The sequence below is a fragment of the Arachis ipaensis genome, chromosome B9 (genome assembly GCF_059453495.1).
Source record: "Arachis ipaensis isolate K30076 ecotype BB chromosome B9, ASM5945349v1, whole genome shotgun sequence".
Taxonomy (NCBI): Eukaryota; Viridiplantae; Streptophyta; class Magnoliopsida; order Fabales; family Fabaceae; genus Arachis; species Arachis ipaensis.
In genome coordinates this window covers 44,644,559-44,667,045 of record NC_142444.1, presented here as the reverse complement: position 1 = coordinate 44,667,045, position 22,487 = coordinate 44,644,559, and the positions used below count along the sequence as shown (strand labels likewise).

The 22,487-nt window shown below is 34.7% G+C and overlaps 1 protein-coding gene and 1 non-coding gene across 2 annotated transcripts in view; both read right to left on the bottom strand.

The window, feature by feature from the left end:
- Nucleotides 1–22,487, bottom strand: part of LOC148544505 (uncharacterized) — an 87,176-nt gene that overhangs the window by 35,822 nt on the left and 28,867 nt on the right. The gene's annotated exons all lie outside the window — the stretch shown is intronic.
- LOC148544506 (small nucleolar RNA R71) lies at nt 5,198–5,305 on the bottom strand. The gene has a single exon (XR_015900318.1). It is a non-coding gene; the product is annotated as a small nucleolar RNA R71 (small nucleolar RNA).

The window sequence follows — 22,487 nt, the reverse complement described above, 5'->3', positions numbered from 1 at the left end:
TAAGACAGGGAAGATTATGTTTGTGAACATGAAAATGACAATTTTGATGTGGAAGGAGACTAAATTATGAAAAATGCTCATGTAGAAGGTGATGTAATGTTGTTTGTTGCTATTTGTTTTTCGACCAAGTTATAGTTGTTGTTTTTTGTTTTAATTTGTATAACTTGTCAATTTTTTAACTTAGATACTTCAAAGGTTAGAAAGACTCGTGAAAAACAAGATGCCTAAAGATTTATGCAAGAACTTAGGAAGAAAGAGAGGAAGTAACTTTTGGTCGTGGAGTAGCAGTGGGGCCACTACAAGAAATTACCGGAATAGCGACCGATTTAGCACTAATTTAGCGACCGATTCTGGTGGTCGCTAAAACCTTGGTTGCTAATTTAAAAATAGCGACCAACTTCGATCGATAACCGTTAGCGACCGATATTAGCGACCGATTTTCAACCAATGCTACCAAACTAGTACCAAACGATATTGGTCGCTAAATCGATCAATAATAGAATCGGTCGTTAAATGGCGACCACTTTTTTGGTTGCTAAATTGGTCGCTGATAAAATCGGTCACTGATGTCTGATCTAAAAATCTAAAATCAGTAGCTAAATCGGTAACTATTACTGATTTCCTAATTATAGATTTTTACTAATTTCACATATACCACTATTAAAACTTGATTTTTATAAATAATTATACTTCAACAAAATATAAAAAGAATCAAACATAGATTAATTTTTTAAATAAATACCAAAAATATTCACAATATATATATATATATATATATATATATATCGAAATATAGAAATTAAAGGAGAGAAAATTCATAATACATCAAACTTATGATCTACAATCCAAATGTATGCAACAAACAAGAATAAAAAAAATTCATTTACATAAAGTAGAAAAAACTCTTGAGAAAACTAAGGTATCATCAAGCTCCTCAAACACAGAAGATAAGCACCAATTCTACAATTTTCTCAAGTAGCTAACAAGACAACCTATTCTATGTTTCATGAAAAAAAAGAAGGATCAATCAGAATGACAAAAGCAATAAGTAACAATAATCACGAGATGATAAATTTGTAAATCGATACAATACCTTTTCTCATTTGCAGTGAATCAAAACTGGGTGATTTCTCAAATGAGGTAAAGAAACCTCCTGAAACCATGAGGGTGTATCAGCTAAGGAAGATAAAAACACTCAAATGAGTTGGCTATCCAATATCCATTCAACCAAAAGAACTGAACTAAAATTTTTACACTGAAAAACCAACATATTAATATTGACAAAATCATTTTGTTAATTAAAAAAGGTGCATTCTCCTCTTCAGAACCAAAGTGTTAATTCTAACATCCAAGGCAGAGTAACAATAAGAGAGGAAAATTACCAATCTTGATAGAAGTAACTTGATGAGCGGATAATTTATACGCTTTTTGGCATTATTTTTACATAGTTTTCAGTATAATTTAGTTAGTTTTTAGTATATTGTTATTAGTTTTTAAATAAAAATCACATTTCTGGACTTTACTATGAGTTTGTGTGTTTTTCTGTGATTTCAGGTATTTTCTGGCTGAAATTGAGGGACTTGAGCAAAAATCAGATTCAGAGGTTGAAGAAGGACTACAGATGCTGCTGGATTCTGACCTCCCTGCACTCAAAGTGAATTTTCTAGAGTTACAGAACTCCAAATGGTGCGCTCTCAATTGCGTTGGAAAGTAGACATCCAGGGCTTTCCAGAAATATATAATAGTCTATACTTTTCCCGAGTTTAGATGACACAAACTGGTGTTCAGCGCCAGTTCCATGCTGCATTCTGGAGTTAAACGCCAGAAACAGGTTGCAAAGTGGAGTTAAACGCCAGAAAAAGGTTACAAACTGGCGTTCAACTCCAAGAGAAGCCTCTACACATATAAAGCTCAATGCTCAGCCAAGCACACACCAAGTGGGCCCCGGAAGTGGATTTCTACATCATTTACTCATTTCTGTAAACCCTAGTAACTAGTTTAGCATAAATAGGACTTTTTACTATTGTATTTACATCTTTGGATCATCTTTGGATTATCTTTTGATCCTTTGATCATGTTTAGGGGGCTGGCCTCTCGGCCATGCCTGGACCTTCATCACTTATATATTTTCAACGGTAGAGTTTCTACACACCATAGATTAAGGTGTGGAGCTCTGCTGTTCCTCATGAATTAATACAAAGTACTATTATTTTTCTATTCAATTCAAGCTTATTCCAATTATAAGATATTCATTTGCACCTTAATATGAATGTGATGATCGTGACAGTCATCATCATTCCCAACCTATGAACGCGTGCCTGACAACCACTTCCGTTCTACCTTAGATTGAATGAGTATCTCTAGGATTCTTTAATCAGAATCTTCGTGGTATAAGTTAGAATCCATGGACGGCCATTCTTGAGATCCGGAAAGTCTAAACCTTGTCTGTGGTATTCTGAGTAGGATCTGGGAAAGGATGGCTGCGACGAGCTTCAAACTCGCGAGTGCTGGGCGTAGTGACAGAAGCAAAAGGATCAATGGATCCTATTCCAGTATGATCGAGAACCGACAGATGATTAGCCATGCAGTGACAGCGCATTGGACCATTTTCACTGAGAGGATAGGATGTAGCCATTGACAACGGTGATGCCTAACATACAGCTTGCCATAGAAAGGAGTATGAATGATTGGATGAAGACAACAGGAAAGCAGTGATTCAGGAGGAGCGAAAGCATCTTCATACGCTTATCTGAAATTCTCACCAATAAATTATATAAGTATCTCTATCTTTAAATTTATGTTTTATTTATCTTTTATTTATTAAATCTCCATAACCATATGAATCTGCCTGACTGAGATTTACAAGGTGACCATAGCTTGCTTCAAGCCGACAATCTCTGTGGGATCGACCCTTACTCACGTAAAGTTTATTACTTGGACGACCCAGTGCACTTCTTGGTTAGTTGTGCGAAGTTGTGACAAAGAACTAAGATTATGAATGTGCGTATTGAGTTTTTAGCGCCGTTACCAAGGAATGGAACCGTCACGATTTCTGCGCACCAAGTTTTTGGCGCCGTTGCCGGGGATTGTTCGAGTTTGGACAACTGATGGTTCATCTTGTTGCTCAGATTAGGTAATTTTATTTTAATTTTAACCTTTGTGTTTTTATTATTCTTATTTCGAAAATATCAAAAAAAGAAAAAAATTTTCTTCTTTTTCGTTTTTTTCCCAAATAATTTTCGAAAAAAAAAACCAAAAAAAATTAATAAAATCATAAAATCAAAAATATTTTTGTATTTCTTGTTTGAGTATAGAGTCAATTTTTAATTTTGGTGTCAATTGCATGTTTATCTCTTTCTTGCATTCGAGAACACATGCATTGAGTTTCTTTCTTGTTCTTCATGATCTTCAAGTTGTTCTTGACAAGTCTTCTTGTTTGATCTTCATATTTTCTTGTTTTGTGTTTCTTCTTGTTTTTCATATGCATTCTTGAATTATTAGTGTCTAAAGAATAAAAATTTTTAAGTTTGGTGTCTTTCATGTTTTTCTTTTCTTAAAAATTTTCAAAAATAAGTCTTGATGTTCATCTTGATCTTCAAAGTGTTCTTGGTGTTCATCTTGACATTCAAAGTGTTCTTGCATATTTTTCTTGTTTTGATTCATAATTTTCATGTTTTGAGTCTTTTTGATGTTTTTCTCTTTCATCATTGAAAATTCAAAAATCAAAAAAATATCTTTCCCTTTTTCTTCTCATCAAATTCGAAAATTTGAGTTGACTTTTTCAAAATTTTTTAAAATCTAGTTGTTTCTTATGAGTCAAATCAAATTTTCAATTTAAAAATTTTATCTTTTTCAAATCTTTTTCAAAAATCAAATCTTTTTCAATTTTTTTTCCTTTCATAATTTCGAACCTTTCAAAATTATTTTCAAAATCTTTTTCTTATTTTTATTTCATATTTTCGAAATTAATGCTAACAATTAATGTGATTGATTCAAAATTTTTAAGTTTGTTACTTACCTAGTAAGAAAGGTTCAATCTTTAAACTCTAGACTCATATTTTTTTAGTTTCTTGTTAGTCAAGTAATCAACTTTAATTTCAAAATCAAATCTTTTTAAATTTCTTTTTCAAATCTTTTTCAAAATAAGTTTCAATCACATCTTTTCAAAATCAATTTCAAAATATTTTCTAACTTCTTTTCTAACCTCTTATCTTTTCAAAAATTGATTTTCAAATCTTTTTCAAACTAATCCTATCTTTTTGTTTGATTCTTATCTTTTTTCAAAACTACCTAACTAATTCTATCTCTAATTTTTGAAAATCACCTTCATCTTTTTCAAAATTCCTTTTTAAATTAACTAATTGTTTTAAATTTAATTTAATTTAATTTTTCCTTTCTTAATTTTTGAATTTTTAATTTTAATTCTAATTTAAAAATAAAAATACTTTTATTTTATTTTATCTAATTTTCGAAAATTCTTTTCCCTCACCTCCTTCTATTTATTTATTTATTTACTAACACTCCTTTTCATCTAAGAATTCGAACCTACTCCTCACCCTTGTGTTTGGATTCTCCTTCTTTTATTCATATCTTCTTCTACTCACATAAAGGAATCTCTATACTGTGACATAGAGGATTCCATATTTTCTGTTCTCTTCTTTTTCATATGAGCGGGAACAAGGACAAGAACATTCTTGTTGAAGCTGATCCTGAACCTGAAAGAACTCTAAAGAGGAAGCTAAGGGAAGCTAAAGTACAACTCTCTGGAGAAAATCTGACAGAAATTTTCGAAAAAGAAGGAGACATGGCCGAAAATAACAACAATGCAAGGAAGATGCTTGGTGACTTTACTGCACCTAACTCCAATTTACATGGAAGAAGCATCTCAATCCCTGCCATTGGAGCAAACAATTTTGAGCTGAAACCTCAATTAGTTTCTCTGATGCAACAGAATTGCAAGTTTCATGGACTTCCATCAGAAGATCCTTTTCAGTTCTTAATTGAATTCTTGCAGATCTGTGATACTGTTAAGACCAATGGGGTTGATCCCGAGGTCTATAGGCTTATGCTTTTCCCATTTACTGTAAGAGACAGAGCTAGAATATGGTTGGACTCTCAACCTAAAGACAGCCTGAACTCTTGGGATAAGCTGGTCACGGCTTTCTTAGCCAAGTTCTTTCCTCCTCAAAAGCTTAGTAAGCTTAGAGTGGATGTTCAAACCTTCAGACAAAAGGAAAGTGAATCCCTCTATGAAGCTTGGGAGAGATACAAGGAACTGACCAAAAAGTGTCCTTCTGACATGCTTTCAGAATGGACCATCCTGGATATATTCTATGATGGTCTGTCTGAATTATCAAAGATGTCATTGGACCATTCTGCAGGTGGATCTATTCACCTAAAAAAAAACGCCTGCAAAAGCTCAAGAACTCATTGACATGGTTGCAAATAACCAGTTCATGTACACTTCTAAAAGGAATCCTGTGAATAATGGGACGCCTCAGAGGAAAGGAGTTCTTGAAATTGATACTCTGAATGCCATATTGGCTCAGAATAAAATATTGACTCAGCAAGTCAATATGATCTCTCAGAGTCTGAATGGGTTGAAGAAATCATCCAACAGTACTAAAGAGGCATCTTCTGAAGAAGAAGCTTATGATCCTGAGAACCCTGCAATAGCAGAGGTGAATTACATGGGTGAACCCTATGGAAACACCTATAATCCCTCATGGAGAAATCATCCAAATTTCTCATGGAAGGATCAACAAAAGCCTCAACAAGGCTTTAATAATGGTGGAAGAAACAGGTTTAGCAATAGCAAACCTTTTCCATCATCCACTCAGCAACAGACAGAGAATTCTGAGCAGAATCCATCTAGCTTAGCAAATATAGTCTCTGATCTATCTAAGGCCAATGTGAGTTTCATGAATGAAACAAGGTCCTCCATTAGGAATTTGGAGGCACAAGTGGGCCAGCTGAGTAAAAGAGTCACTGAAATCCCTCCAAGTACTCTCCCAAGCAATACAGAAGAAAATCCAAAAAGAGAGTGCAAGGCCATGGCCTTACATGATGTGGCCGAACCCAAAGAGGAGGAGGAGAACGTGAATCCTAGTGAGGGAGACCTCCTGGGACGTTCAGTGACCAATAAGGAGTATCCCTTTGAGAAACCAAAGGAATCTGAGGCTCATCTAGAGACTATAGAGATTCCATTGAACCTCCTTTTGCCCTTCATGAGCTCTGATGAGTATTCTTCCTCTGAAGAGGATGAAGACATTACTGAAGAGCAAGTTGCTAAATACCTTGGTGCAATCATGAAGTTGAATGCCAAATTATTTGGTAATGATACTTGGGAAGATGAACCTCCCTTGCTCACCAATGAACTAAATGCATTGGATAGGCAGAAATTACCTCAAAAGAAACAAGATCCAGGCAAATTCTTAATACCCTGTACCATAGGCACCATGACCTTTGAGAAGGCTCTGTGTGACCTGGGGTCAGGAATAAACTTAATGCCACTCTCTGTAATGGAGAAACTTGGGATCTTTGAGGTGCAAGCTGCTAGAATCTCATTAGAGATGGCAGACAACTCAAGAAAATAGGCTTATGGACAAGTAGAGGACGTGTTAGTAAAGGTTGAAGGCTTTTACATCCCTGCTGATTTCATAATCCTAGACACTGGGAAGGATGAGGATGAATCCATCATCCTTGGAAGACCCTTCCTAGCCACAGCAAGAGCTGTGATTGATGTGGACAGAGGAGAGTTGGTCCTCCAACTGAATGAGGACAACCTTGTGTTTGAAACTCAAGGATCTCCTTCTGTAACCATGGAGAGGAAGTATGAAAAGCTTCTCTCACTGCAGAGTCAACCAAAGCCCCCACAGTCAAACTCTAAGTTTGGTGTTGAGAGGCCATAACCAAACACTAAGTTTGGTGTTGAACCCCCACATTCAAACTCTAAGTTTGGTGTTAGGAGGTTCCAACCTTGCTCTGATTATCTGTGAGGCTCCATGAGAGCTCACTGTCAAGCTATTGACATTAAAGAAGCGCTTGTTGGGAGGCAACCCAATGTTATTTAATCATATCTATTTTATTTTCTCTTTGTTATTTCGTGTTTTATTAGGTGATGATCATGTGAAGTCACAAAAACTACTGAAAAATCAAAAACAGAATGAAAAATAGCATTGAAAATAGCACACCCTGGAAGAGAGCAGTCTGGCGTTTAAACGCCAGAAACAGGCACCAAGCTGGCGTTTAATGCCAAAAACAAGTATCTGCCTGGCGTTAAATGCCAGAAACAGGCTACATTTGGGCGTTTAACGCCAGAAACAAGCAGCAATCTGGCGTTAAACGCCAGGATTGCACAGCAAGGGCGTTTTACACGCCTAATTGGAGCAGGGATGTTAAGTCCTTAACCCCACTTGATCTGTGGATCCCACAGGATCCCCTCAGGATCTGTGGACCCCACAGGATCCCCACATCTTCTTCTCTCCTCTTCACACCTTTTCATAACTCTCTTCCCCAAATACCCTTCACCAATCACCTCAATCACTCTTTTCCATCACCTCTTCACCACTCACATCCATCCTCTCTTCCCCATAAACCCTACCTACCTTCAAATTTCAAACTTATTTCCCTCCCAAACCTAACCCTAATAGCCGAACCCTACACCCCCCCACTCCTATATAAACCCCTCATTCCTTCTTCATTTTCACACAACACAACCCTCTCTTCTTCCCCTTGGCCGAATACACCCCTCTCTCCCTCTCCTCCGTTTCTCTTCTTCTTCTCCTTCTTTCTTTCTTCTTTTGCTCGGGGACGAGCAAACATTTTAAGTTTGGTGTGGTAAAAGCATAGCTTTTTGTTTTTCCATAACCATTAATGGCACCTAAGGCCAGAGAAACCTCAAGAAAGAGGAAAGGGAAGGCAATTGCTTCCACCTCTGAGTCATGGGAGATAGAGAGATTCATCTCAAAGGTCCATCAAGACCACTTCTATGAAGTTGTGGCCAAGAAGAAAGTGATCTCTGAGGTTCCTTTTAAGCTCAAAAAGAATGAGTATCCGGAGATCCGACTTGAGATCCAAAGAAGAGGTTGGGAAGTTCTCACCAACCCCATTCAACAAGTCGGGATCTTGATGGTTCAAGAGTTCTATACAAACGCATGGATCACTAGGAACCATGATCAAAGTGTGAACCCGAATCCAAAGCATTGGCTCACCATGGTTCGGGGGAAATACTTAGACTTCAGTCCGGAAAATGTAAGGCTAGCGTTCAACTTGCCAATGATGGAAGAGAACGCACGTCCCTACACAAGAAGGGTCAACTTTGATCAAAGGTTGGACCAAGTCCTCATAGACATATGTGAGGAAGGAGCTCAATGGAAAATTGACTCAAGAGGCAAGCCGGTTCAATTAAGAAGGCATGACCTCAAACCAGTGGCTAGGGGATGGCTAGAGTTCATTCAACGCTCAATCATTCCTACTAGTAACCGGTTTGAAGTTACTATAGACCGGGCCATCATGATCCATAGTATCATGATTGGAGAGGAGGTGGAAGTTCATGAGACTATACCTCAAGAACTTTACAAGGTGGCTAACAAGTCCTCCACTTGGGCAAGGTTAGCCTTTCCTCACCTCATATGCCACTTCTGCAATTCGGCTGGAATTGACATAGAGGGAGACATCCTCATTGAAGAAGACAAGCCCATCACTAAGAAAATGATGGAGCAAATAAGAGATCATGGACCTCAGCAAGAGCATGAGGAAATTTCCCACCATGAAATCCCTGAGATGCCTCAAGGGATGCACTTTCCTCCACAAAACTATTGGGAGCAAATCAACACCTCCCTAGGAGAATTAAGTTCCAATATGAGACAACTAAGGGTGGAGCACCAAGAGCACTCCATCATTCTTCATGAGATTAGAGAAGATCAAAGAGCCATGAGGGAGGAGCAACAAAGGCAAGGAATAGACATAGAGGAGCTCAAAAGCACCATTGGTTCTTCAAGAAGAGGAAGACGCCACCCTCACTAAGGTGGACTCATTCCTTAATCTCCTTGTCTATTTATTTTACTGTTTTTCGATTTTTGAGCCTTATGTTTTATTGATGTTTGTGTCTTTACTATATGATCATTAGTGTTTAAGTGTCTATGTCTTAAAGCTATGAATGTCCTATGAATCCATCACCTCTCTTAAATGAAAAATGTTTTAATTACAAAAGAACAAGAAGTACATGGTTTCGAATTCATCCTTGAAATTAGTTTAATTATTTTGATGTGGTGACAATACTTTTTGTTTTCTGAATGAATGCTTGAATAGTTCATATGTCTTTTGAAGTTGATGTTTATGAATGTTAAATATGTTGGCTCTTGAAAGAATGATGAAAAAGGAGACATGCTATTTGATGATCTGAAAAATCATAAAAATGATTCTTGAAGCAAGAAAAAGCAGTGAATACAAAAGCTTGCAGAAAAAAAAAGAGAGAAAAGAAAAAAATGGCGAAAAAAAAAGAGAAAGAAAAAAGAAAAAGCAAGCAGAAAAAGCCAATAGCCCTTAAAACCAAAAGGCAAGGGTAATAAAAAGGATCCAAGGCTTTGAGCATCAGTGGATATGAGGGCCTAAAGGAATAAAATCCTGGCCTAAGCGGCTAAACCAAGCTGTCCCTAACCATGTGCTTGTGGCGTGAAGGTGTCAAGCCAAAAGCTTGAGACTGAGCGGTTAAGTCGAGGTCCAAAGCAAAAAAAAAAGAGTGTGCTTAAGAACCCTGGACACCTCTAATTGGGGACTCTAGCAAAGCTGAGTCACAATCTGAAAAGGTTCACCCTGTTATGTGTCTGTGGCATTTATGTATCCGATGGTAATACTGGAAAACAAAGTGCTTAGGGCCACGGCCAAGACTCATAAAGTAGCTGTGTTCAAGAATCAACATACTGAACTAGGAGAATCAATAACACTATCTGAATTCTAAGTTCCTATAGATGTCAATCATTCTGAACTTCAATAGATAAAGTGAGATGTCAAAACTATTCAAGAGGCAAAAAGCTACAAGTCCCGCTCATCTGATTGGAGCTAAGTTTCATTGATATTTTGGAATCTATAGTATATTCTCTTCTTTTTATCCTATTTGATTTTCAGTTGCTTGGGGACAAGCAACAATTTAAGTTTGGTGTTGTGATGAGCGGATAATTTATACACTTTTTGGCATTGTTTTTACATAGTTTTCAGTATAATTTAGTTAGTTTTTAGTATATTTTTATTAGTTTTTAAATAAAAATCACATTTCTGGACTTTACTATGAGTTTGTGTGTTTTTTTGTGATTTCAGATGTTTTCTGGCTGAAATTAAGGGACTTGAGCAAAAATCAGATTCAGAGGTTGAAGAAGGACTGTAGATGCTGCTGGATTCTGACCTCCCTGCACTCAAAGTGGATTTTCTGGAGCTACAGAACTCCAAATGGTGCGCTCTCAATTGCGTTGGAAAGTAGACATCCAGGGCTTTCCAGCAATATATAATAGTCTATACTTTGCCTGAGTTTAGATGACGCAAACTGGCATTCAACTCCAGTTCCATACTGCATTCTGGAGTTAAACGCCAGAAACAGGTTGCAAAGTGGAGTTAAACGCCAGAAACAGGTTACAAACTGGCGTTCAACTCCAAGAGAAGCCTCTACACATGTAAAGCTCAATGCTCAGCCCAAGCACACACCAAGTGGGCCCCGGAAGTGGATTTCTGCATCATTTACTCATTTCTGTAAACCCTAGTAACTAGTTTAGCATAAATAGGACTTTTTACTATTGTATTTACATCTTTGGATCATCTTTGGATTATCTTTTGATCCTTTGATCATGTTTAGGGGGCTGGCCTCTCGGCCATGCCTGGACCTTCATCACTTATGTATTTTCAACGGTAGAGCTTCTACACACCATAGATTAAGGTGTGGAGCTCTGCTGTTCCTCATGAATTAATACAAAGTACTATTGTTTTTCTATTCAACTCAAGCTTATTCCGATTCTAAGATATTCATTCGTACCTTAATATGAATGTGATGATCGTGACAGTCATCATCATTCCCAACCTATGAACGCGTGCCTGACAACCACTTCCGTTCTACCTTAGATTGAATGAGTATCTCTGGGATTCCTTAATCAGAATCTTCGTGGTATAAGTTAGAATCCATGGACGGCCATTCTTGAGATCCGAAAAGTCTAAACCTTGTCTGTGGTATTCCGAGTAGGATCTGGGAAAGGATGGCTGCGACGAGCTTCAAACTCACGAGTGCTGGGCGTAGTGACAGACGCAAAAGGATCAATGGATCCTATTCTAGTATGATCGAGAACCGATAGATGATTAGCCATGCAGTGACAGCGCATTGGACCATTTTCACTGAGAGGACAGGATGTAGCCATTGACATCGGTGATGCCTAACATACAGCTTGCCATAGAAAGGAGTATGAATGATTGGATGAAGACAACAAGAAAGCAGAGATTCAGGAGGAGCGAAAGCATCTTCATACGCTTATCTGAAATTCTCACCAATGAATTACATAAGTATCTCTATCTTTAAATTTACGTTTTATTTATATTTTATTTATTAAATCTCCATAACCATATGAATCTGCCTGACTGAGATTTACAAGGTGACCATAGCTTGCTTCAAGCCGACAATCTCCGTGGGATCGACCCTTACTCACATAAGGTTTATTACTTGGACGACCCAGTGCACTTGCTGGTTAGTTGTGCGAAGTTGTGACAAAGAACTAAGATTATGAACGTGCGTATTGAGTTTTTAGCGCCGTTACCAAGGAATGGAACCGTCACGATTTCTGCACACCATAACTCTAAGACCACAAGCCTTAAGAAGAACACCAATACTGCTAGCAGTGACTCCTTTCCCAAGTCCACTAACAACAACACCTATTACCAACATGTACTTCATTTTCACCACCCTCTTTCAAGTTTTTCCTCTTCTTTTGCACTCCCCTGCTTGTACAAGACAAAATACACAAACCCAGATAATATATCAGTACTTTGAACAGAACAAAACAAGCCCAACCAAAAACAAAACAACCTAGGACTGTAAAACAAAACAACCTAGGATTGTAAAACAAAAACACACACACATGGTAATATATATAGCAGCACTTAAGTAGTATGGTTTACACTTAAGAGCTCACTAACCCTTTTGTGCTCTCTCTGATAAAACTATGAATGATGGAATAAAGAATGCCATGGATCATCAATACAATCATATTTCATGCGAAAATTGAATTTTTAGGATTTGTTAGTTTTTCTTGGATACATTTCATATGTAATGTCACACATAAAACTTATACAAGAAAAACTTTACTCTATTACCATATATATAATTTACCTTATCTTTCCAAATTCTTTCATTATTGAGATTATTGTTTCTTCATTGGCATTTTGTACTTGGAGTTCACTCAGTTTTTCCTCAATCAACTGCTTTTCTAAGTTGATGTCCAAGTCCAAAAAGCTTTTCAGTGTTTGGCCCATATGGAATGGTTCCTCAGGTATTAGTCCTTTTGTCCCTCGACAAACATAAGTTGAATCCAAAAGACAAATTTGTCAAATATTTTTTTTTATTGGTAATTCTATTGTGTCTAATTTTATGTCTTAATTGCCTAAATATGAATGTTGAGAAGTGGAACTTATTTTTCTGTAAAGTTAAAATATTTGTAATTTATAAGCACCATATAACATACTTCTTTTTTCACTTTTAAGTTTAGAAATTAATGAATAGCTTAGGTTATTAGATAGCTAGGGCCTAGGTGGCTAAAGAATTACTTGAAGGGATAGTTCAGAGTAATGCAGATAATCTATAACATAAAATTATTTAATATTTAATTTAATGATATACAAGGGCAACGATTAACCACAGAGGCTACATGCATTAGTAAGAAAATATTTAGGTTCTATTTTTATTTTCATTCTTTTTAAGAAAAAAACTGTCTCGCATGTATAAGAAATCTAACATTCAATATTCATGCTATAAAACACCTGTACGAGACATGATGTAGACCGATGCTACTAATTTAAAATTCCAATATGTGCTTCATATCCTATATTTCACAACAAATGTATCATTGCCACTGAGTTAAAAATGGTAATCTGCATGGATTTATTATTGATGCATTCATATTAGGGGATAGGAACTGATAACAGATGAAGGCTGGGTTTGGTAAAGCTTTTTTAAGAGGTGCTTGTGCTTTTTAAAAGCACAAGCACGTCATTTTGCGTTTGGTAAATTAAAAAGCCCAAGTGCTTGTGCTTACGGCTTTTAAAAGTTAGGGGTGCTTTTGAAAGCACCTAGGAGGGAGCTTTTCAAAGCTGGCTTATGCTTACCAAATTTTTTTCATTTTCCCGCACGTATTTCCCGCTATTATATTGTCATTAAAATTCTCGTATATTTCTAACTTCTCATCCTAACCTTCACAAATTCTAACACAATCTTCATATATTTTTTATTTTTCAACCTAATCTTCACAAATTTCAATACAAATACATCTCTATCACATATTAGGTATGAACTTCTATTTATTTATGTTTTTTTTTGCGTTAATTTTGTATTTTTTCAGTAGATCTATTATGTTTGTTTTTCTCTGTTCTTTGAAACGGGAAGAGGTTGATCTGGTTTATGAAAACCAATCATAAAATTTTCTTTGCATGAACATTAGTCAAAATTATAATAACAACATGTATATACATATGTAAATATAGATATATAATTATAAGAGTAGTTTATTTGAGATAAGTGTCCTATTTTTTGTGATCTATAAAGGTGAGCCAATATATATAGGTGGGTAATGAACGTACCCAGTATTAACATTGGATTACATACAAATTTTATTATTGACTAATGATAAATCTATTTATATTAGTACAGAGAATAAATCAAGTAAATATGTTAATTATTATGATGCTTATATAATAAAATAAATACTAAATATGTTAATTTAGTATTTTTAGTAATGATGTTTAGGATAAAATAAATTTTTATGATACTTATATAAAATTTTAAAGTTAAAAAATAAAAGAATTTATTTATTATATTTATGTTTATTATGAATTTTTTATTTTAACATTATTTTATTTTAAAATATTATATAAATTTTTAAAAAATTTAAAAAAAGAAATTATTTTTTGTTATAAACATGTTTATTATAATTTTTTTAACTTTTAAAAGCTGTTTTACCAAACACAATTGTGGTGCTTGTACTTATTAAAAGTCATTTTTAATTTGATTTTACCAAACCCAAGTGTTGTAGCTTTTAAAAAGCTATCTTTTAAAAGACAGCTTTCATAAGCTACTTTTAAAAAGCAAAAGCTTTACCAAACCCAGCCGAAGCACTATAGCCTACAATTTCTGTGAAAGTGCTGAAAGTTGAGCATCTCAACTACAAAATCCATTTCAACATTAAAACAGAAAAAGAATGAAAGAAGGAGCAAGCCTGCTGGAAATTAATCATCAAGAAAACTAATAAAAAGCAATAGAGTGGTAATTTTCTCTGAAATATTCAAAGGAGAGTTTATATCTTGCCATGTAAAACTTCTATGAACCACATAAATTGCTGTGCATTTGTTTGTTCTTTATTCTACTTTTCATTTGTTTTCTTGATTTTATATTGGCACAAATATTCCAACCTAACAATGCCCTCAGCAGCAGTGCTCTATACAATTTTTTTCTGCCAATTATCATAGACTATCCCAATTCTTCCACAAAAATAATAGCTTTCTTCAGCGGATACTCAATGAAACCTACCTCTGCTACTGCCAGACAGAGTGGCACAAATGGCATCAATGACGCATGTTCTCTTCTTTCTTCAATTTTCAAGATACTAAACCTGATTGAACTAACACATTCAAGAAACAAAAAGAAACCAGCTTCTACAGAAAGCTACAGTGACTGACAAATTAGCACTAATAACCAAGAATTATCAATTTCCAATCCAAGATTCACATAACTAAATTCAATCACAAGGGACAAGGAACAAAAGATCATCAAATAACGCTGATTTGAAACCATTACTAACCCCAACAACCAGTCAACTATTAATAAGAAACACATGAATACATTACAAATACAGAGTGAAAACTATATTGTCTTCCCCTCGATTCCAAATTGAAAGAGCTGAATGTTCTGCGATTGAAGAAACTCCATATTTTCTTCTGGATAGGGCTCTGGACACAAGTATCTGCACCAATTTGCAATCCTCATAAATTCCAAGTCAATCATTTAATACCAACAATAACACCAAGAATAAAAAAATAATGAGAACAACAATCCAAGAACGGATGCAGCAACGATAAATACACAAGATAATCAAAGGAACACAAAAACAAAACTTACAGTGTAAGAGAGCTCAACATCAGGATCGATGCTAGCATCATCAAGCTCCTCCTCGTGGTTCTGGAATGAGCATGCCTCTCCCTCTTTAAGTTCATACTCCTCCATTATGCTCCTTCCACCACCACCAAACCCTAACCCCTTCCATTATCCTTCTACCAGCAACAAATGATCGTTATTTGAGGCTACAGGATATCAAATAAATTAGTTTGAGAAGAAGTTACCGGGAGAGAAAAGAACTACGTGACAAGGAGCAACGGCGAATCTAGACGGCAAGGCGACAATCTGTAATGAAGGAGTGAGCAGAGGAGGCGGCACGGCCAGAGGAGGTGACGGTGAGAAAAGAACGGCGTGACAATGAAAAAGTCAGATCTGGATGGTGATGAGACGATCTGCGAACTCAGACGACACCAATGCCGTCGAGATCTCAAAGACGAAGGCGATGATGCCGAGACCTTAGAAGACGGCGACAAGACCTCCAGAGACGGCGCTGCAATCAGAAGATGACGAAGACAGCACTGCAACGAAGAAGACGGTACTATGCTTCTGGCGGGTAACCCAGAAAATGGTTTGGATAAGATGAGAATGGTGTGGGTGAATTGAGTTAGGGTTTGCAAGGGTATTTCAGTAACTCTCTTATTTTATTTAAATTAGTGACTGATTTAGCGACCATTGTATTAGCGACCGAATTAGCGACTAAATAATTTTTACCCTATTTTTCTATTGGTTGCAAAATCGGTCGCTAAATAAAAAATAGCGACCGATTTTGTGACCAAGAATCCCAAAAATGTTACTTTTCTTGTTTTGGTTGCTAATTCGGTGGCTAAATTAAAAAATAGTGACCGATTTAGCAACTAACTTTATTTTGGTTGTATAATAAACTTATCGATCGCTAATTTGGATGCTATTAGTGACCGATTTTGTTGGTCGCTAAAATTGGTCGCTATCTTAACAATTAGCAACCGATTTAATGACCATTGCCTTAGCAACTGAATTAGTGACCAAACAAATTTTCACCCTATTTCTCTACCGATTGAAAAATCGGTCGCTAAATTAAAAATAGCGACCAATTTTGTGACCAAAAATCCAAAAGTCGTTTCTTCTCTTATTTTGGTTGCTAATTCGGTCACTAAATTAAAAAATAGCGACTGATTTAGCGACCAACTTTATTCTGGTTGTATAATAAATTTATCGGTCGCTAATTCGGTTGCTATTAGTGACCGATTTTGTGAGTTGCTAAAATCGATCATTGAATATACTTTAGCGACCAATTTTTTTCTGATCCTAGAAATTCTATATCGGTCGCTAAATCAGTCGCTATTAGCAACCAATTTTTTCAGTTGCTAAAATCGGTCGCTATTCTGATAATTTCTTGTAGTGGGACAACTCCTTAGAGAGTGAAATATTTAACCAATTTTATTCGAACAATGGGAAGGAATAATGATTTTATTACCTTGATATACACTAATTGGAAAGTTGTGCCTAAGCAAATCAAAAAGTGCATATAGAAGTATATTAATGTAAGCTCCATTTATCTTTATGTTTATGCCATATGTTTATAATCTTTTTATTTATATGATATGATAAAATCAATGTGTTTGTAATCAAATTTCATTGATGAGCGGATATTTTATACGCTTTTTGGCATCATTTTCATATAGTTTTTAGTATGTTTTATTTAGTTTTTATTAAGTTTTTATAGGTTTTAGTGTTAAATTCATATTTTTGCATTCTACTATGAGTTTTTGTATTTTTTTACAATTTCAGGTATTTTCTGGTTGAAATTGAGGAGCTGGAGCAAAAGTCTGATTCAGAGATAGAGAAAGTACTGCAAATGCTGTCTGGATCTGACCTCTTTGCACTCAGAAGAGCTTTTCTGGAGCTACAGAAGTCCAAATGGAGCGCTCTCAATGGTTATGGAAAGTTGACTTCCAGAGCTTTCCAGCAATATATAATAGTCCATATTTTGCTTCGGATTAGAAGGCCTAAAACTGGCGTCCAACGCCAATTACCTGCCCCCTTCTAGGCGTCCAGCGCCCAAAGAGCAGAGACCAGCGTCCAAACGCCTAGAGAGGACCCCCTAGCCAGCGTTCAATATCCTAGGAGCCTCATAGCATGTGGATATCATCAAAGCTCAGCCCAAACACTCACCAAGTGGGCCCCAGAAGTGGATTTTAGCACTAGATAGACTGTTTTACCCTTACTAGTCATCTGTTTAGTATTTAAAGTGTAGTTTACATAATAATTCGAACATCATCTTCACCCATCATACACGTTTACCATTGTATTTTACATCAGTATGAGTTTCTAAACCTCCTAGGTTGAGGGGAGGAGCCCTGCTGAGTCCTATGAATTAATAAAAGTATTACTATTTCTTCTTCGATCCATGTTTGATTAATTCTAAGATGTATATTCGCACTTCAACATGGTGAATAGGATGATCAGTGACAATCAGCTCTGTTCATCATACTTAGATGAACGTGCCTGACAAACACCCGCATCTACTTGGGTTCATGTGAATAAGTGGCCAGAAAGCACGAACCAACAGCTATGTTTATACATCTCTCAGACGGCTAATCCACGACTTCGTTGGAGACTTCTCGAGACATCAGTTCAGCTGATTTCTAGGGAGATTAGGGTCTCCATGGTATAGGCTAGAATCCAAAGAAACAGCATTCTCTGATCCGGAAGATTCGACCTTGTCTGTGGCGTTTTGAGTAGGATCGCCAAGAGAATGAACTGCTAGAGCTTCACCCTCCATCAGATTGGATGACCACGGGCAATGGCGTTTGATCTGGAGCAGAGGAGATCAATGACCACGGGCAATGGCTTTGATCATATACAGGCTGCCATAGAAGAGATCATTCACAAGCAAAGAAGACAGTGATACCAGAGTAAATTCAGAAAGGCAAAACAACTCCAATCCTCAACTATATCCTTAAAGTATTAGCACCCTATTACAATAATCCTAAATTATGTAATCCTGCAACCTCTTGATCTGCTTGACTAAGACCTGCAAGATAACCATAGCTTGCTTTAAACCATAATCCTCATGGAATCGACCCTGACTCGCTCAGGTATTACTTGGACAACCCAGTGCACTTGCTGGTACAACTGTACGAAGGTGTGGGGATTCGTGCACCATTCATTCTTCCAAAATCCTGAAAACTATGGCTGTTGACTGGTGTTTAAAGAGCATGGAAGCATTACAAGACAAGAATCAAGAAAAAACACTTTGAACCATATTCTGGAAGTATTGAGGATATGTTGGTGAATCGCCTTTTGAAAATTTCAAAAATACAATTTCAAAAACTAATTGCATATTGGAGTATTCCAACGGTCAAAGTGAGCTAGAGGATTTCAGTTATTATTATTTGATATGACCAAGTATAATTCTTTCAATTTTTATATTTTATTTCATCATTGTTTATGTTAAACATAGGCCATGTGTGTTGTAAATTCTGAAAATCGCAGGAAGCAACAATGGAGGCATAAAATGGGGCCAATCAATTTTGAAAGAGTGCGTGTTGATTTGATAAAGTCACGTTTATGTTATAACTTACAATTGCCATCTTATTATGTAGTCTGAGAAAAGAGAGAACAAAGAAAAACCAAATCAAGCTAAAATGTTTGTTGCAACTCGGAATGGACTAAAAAGAAAAACACTTGATGTAGAAACACAAGTTTTCATTGTAAGTTAGTTTATAATTTTCTTGTCTTGATTGCTGTTTTATGGCTATAATATTTTTATTATTGTTTTATGGTTGTTTTATGGCTGTTTTGGTTGCAGGGAGAAGGGTTACACTTGATATAACAACGACTTTTCTTCTTCCTCCTTTATAAAAATAATAATAGAAATAATTAAAAATGAAGGAAAAGTTATGATGCATAAAAAAATGATAATGCAAGGCTATCATTGTAAGTTAGTCTATAATTTTTTTCTCTTAGTTGCTATTTTGTGCTTATGGTTGTAACTCTAATTATTTTAGAAATACAAGCATGATTATTTTGTCCTTATGACTAATTTGGTTGCTATTTTGTGTTTATGGCTGTAATATTTTAGTTGTTTTAATGGTATTGGATTGCTGCCCCTATTAGTTATCAATAGGTTGTTAGATTCCTTCATTGTATTTTTATCACTAAAAATAGGCATATAATATATTTGTGTATATAGGATAAACTTGATGATCTCCAAGAAGCTAAAGAAATTCCTACTAATGCATTTCAAAAAGTGTTTGGTAAAAAGAATTTAGGACGAGTTCGATGTTTTGGAAGAACTGTTACAAAAACTTCTCTTAAAAAAAATAAAGAAATAGATGAAATCAAGAAACAAAGTGATGAGAAGGTAATTGCCTTAAAAACTGAACTAGACGACCATAAACAAAGGCTCTAAGGATTGAAAGATATTGTAAAAGAACTTATGTTGCAACAAACTTCTCCTAGTATGAAATGTTTAGTTCTCTATTAGAAAAAGTCAAACCATATTGTTATCTTCCGTAAAGGAAAGAAGGAATTCTTAGCTATTAACCTCTTATTTTCTTCTTAAAATGATTTTTTCCTAAAATGATTTTTTCCGTTTTGTCCAAAAATTATCCTTTAAGGATCGTTATTTTTTTAGGAATATTAAACACCAAATATAGCGACTAATAAAGTTATAAAAAATTCTTATTTAATAAACAAGTTATCTATTTAATTGAATTTTTGTGACATTTAAATACATATTTAGAAGATACACAAATTATTTTTTAAAATAATGTGTTCATTCATAATAAAATATTTTTTTAAAAAAATTCAATTAACATAAAATCATCAAAATTTAAAGATAAAAAGATAAAAAATGCTTTGCATCCAAGTGATTTCACTAACCAAGTCCAACCAAGTGATTTAGAGTCACACGCCACTTATAATAGACTTTTAACGTAAACTTCCCCTTGTTCGTTCCTCTTCAACGTAAATATTCCCTTCTTCTCTGATTTCTCTATGTTTTCGTCTAATTATTGTCTCTTTCTCTTCAAACTTTCTTTTTCTTCAATTTTCTTGTATTCTTCTCGGATTTTATTCTCTTTCTCTTCAGATTTTTTATCTGCATTTTTTTTTTGAAATCGAATAGTATAATTAAAATCGTTTAGGTTTTGCGTGTTCTAAAAGAATGAATGATTCATGTTCAAATCAGTTGAATAAGCGTGATTTAGATTATTCTTCTGAATCGAATCAATTGGACAAGGTTTAGACCATTCTTAATTTTATCTAGTTGCATTCTTCAATAATTTTGAATTGAATGGAATGGAATGGAATCTAATGCAATTGAATAAAGTGATAATGAATAATTTCATTCTTCTTTGCTCAAATCAGTGTTGTTTATGAATTTAAATTTGGATAGAATGAAAGAGTTTCTTAATTTATAGAATGCACAATTTTTGGTTTATTTGTTATTACACAATGGTGTTGTTATAATCATATTTCAATTTATTTCCAGTCCAGGTGTATTGCGATGAACATTTTGTCCCAAAGGTTGGGATGACTTTCAAGACACTTGATGAAAATGAGAGTTAATTTCTTATTTGTGTTATGTTTTATTGAATAGCCACTTTTTATTTTTTCAAATTAGTTTCTGCAATTGTGTTATGGTAAACAGTTTAGGTGTTTATTATAATAAATTTCGGTTTATTTTTGTCTAAATTTCTGGTCCTTTGTGTTTTTGCCGCTATTGAGTCTATTCAGTGTGAATCTAGATTCATTCAAATTAATGTGATCTCAATACAGCCCAGACATTTCTAACATTTAAAAAAGGAATTTAAGACACACACACAATATATATATATATATATATATATATATATATATATATATATATATATATATATATATATATATATATATATATATATATATATATAAACATTTACAAAGAGTCAAAGAAGTGTTTGCCTTTTTATAATTCCTTACAAAATAGTATTCAAGAATGTCAATAGAAATTCATTACTATTTAGAAGATTGAACCTATTTACTTTCTATATTCTTAAATGATAATTTACAAAAAGGACTTGAGAGGGCAGCAGATGGCTTTGAGATTCTTATGTCTTCAGATCCCTCAATGACTTTATCTCTTAATTTATTTATCTTGTCTACAAGAATGATTGGACCATATTCATGTCTGAAAGCATCAACTTGTTCCTACAATTGAAAAAAATTATTAATTTGTATTAATTTAGAAGTAGAGGATCAATTATGTTTAATGATACTTACCTGTAAGAAATAAAAAATTTGGTCAATACTTAACAGCAGCATCAAGTGAACCTTGGTTAATTCACAAATGAACTGAAATTAGTTTAGACTTGAACTAGTAAAAAAGACTCAATCATCAATAAAAACATATTGAATTTATTTCTGGATCCAAATGAACCTCAAATAAACTAAGAAATAAACCTAAATTATTTAATAATGACACCAAATTAAGGAATAAAAAATTTAGTCAATACTTAACAGTAGCATCAAGTGAACCTCAGTTAATTCACAAATGAACTAAAATTAGTTCAGATTTAAATAAGTAGTTAAAAAGACTCAATAATCATCAAAAATACATTGAATTCATTTTTGGATCTAAATGAATCTCAAATAAACTAAGAAATGAACAGAAATTATTTAATGATGGCACCAGAGAAAATTAAGGAATAAAAAATTTAGTCAATACTTAACAACAGCATTAAGTGAGCCTCAGTAAATTCATAAATGAACCAAAATTAGTTCAGATTTGAACAAGTAGTCAAAAAGACTCAATCATCAACAAAAACACATTGAATTCATTTATACATCCAAATAAACCTCAAACAAACTAAAAAATGAACCGAAATTATTTACGATGCCCTAATTACAGAGAAAAACAAGAAAAAATTGAATCAGAGAACAAACTTGATCCACTAAATCCTAAACTGAACTAGTAGAAATGCAAGAAATGCGAAGGAGAAAACTGAACATAATGAACAAGAAGTTTGTCAGTACCTTGAAGAATCTTTGTTGTTCTTTTTCTGTGTTTTTTGTTGATGATCTCAAACGCAGAACCGGATTTTTATGTAATTTTTGCAAAGAATTTGAAAGATTTTTGAGAGATTTTGAGAGAGATTTCAAATTC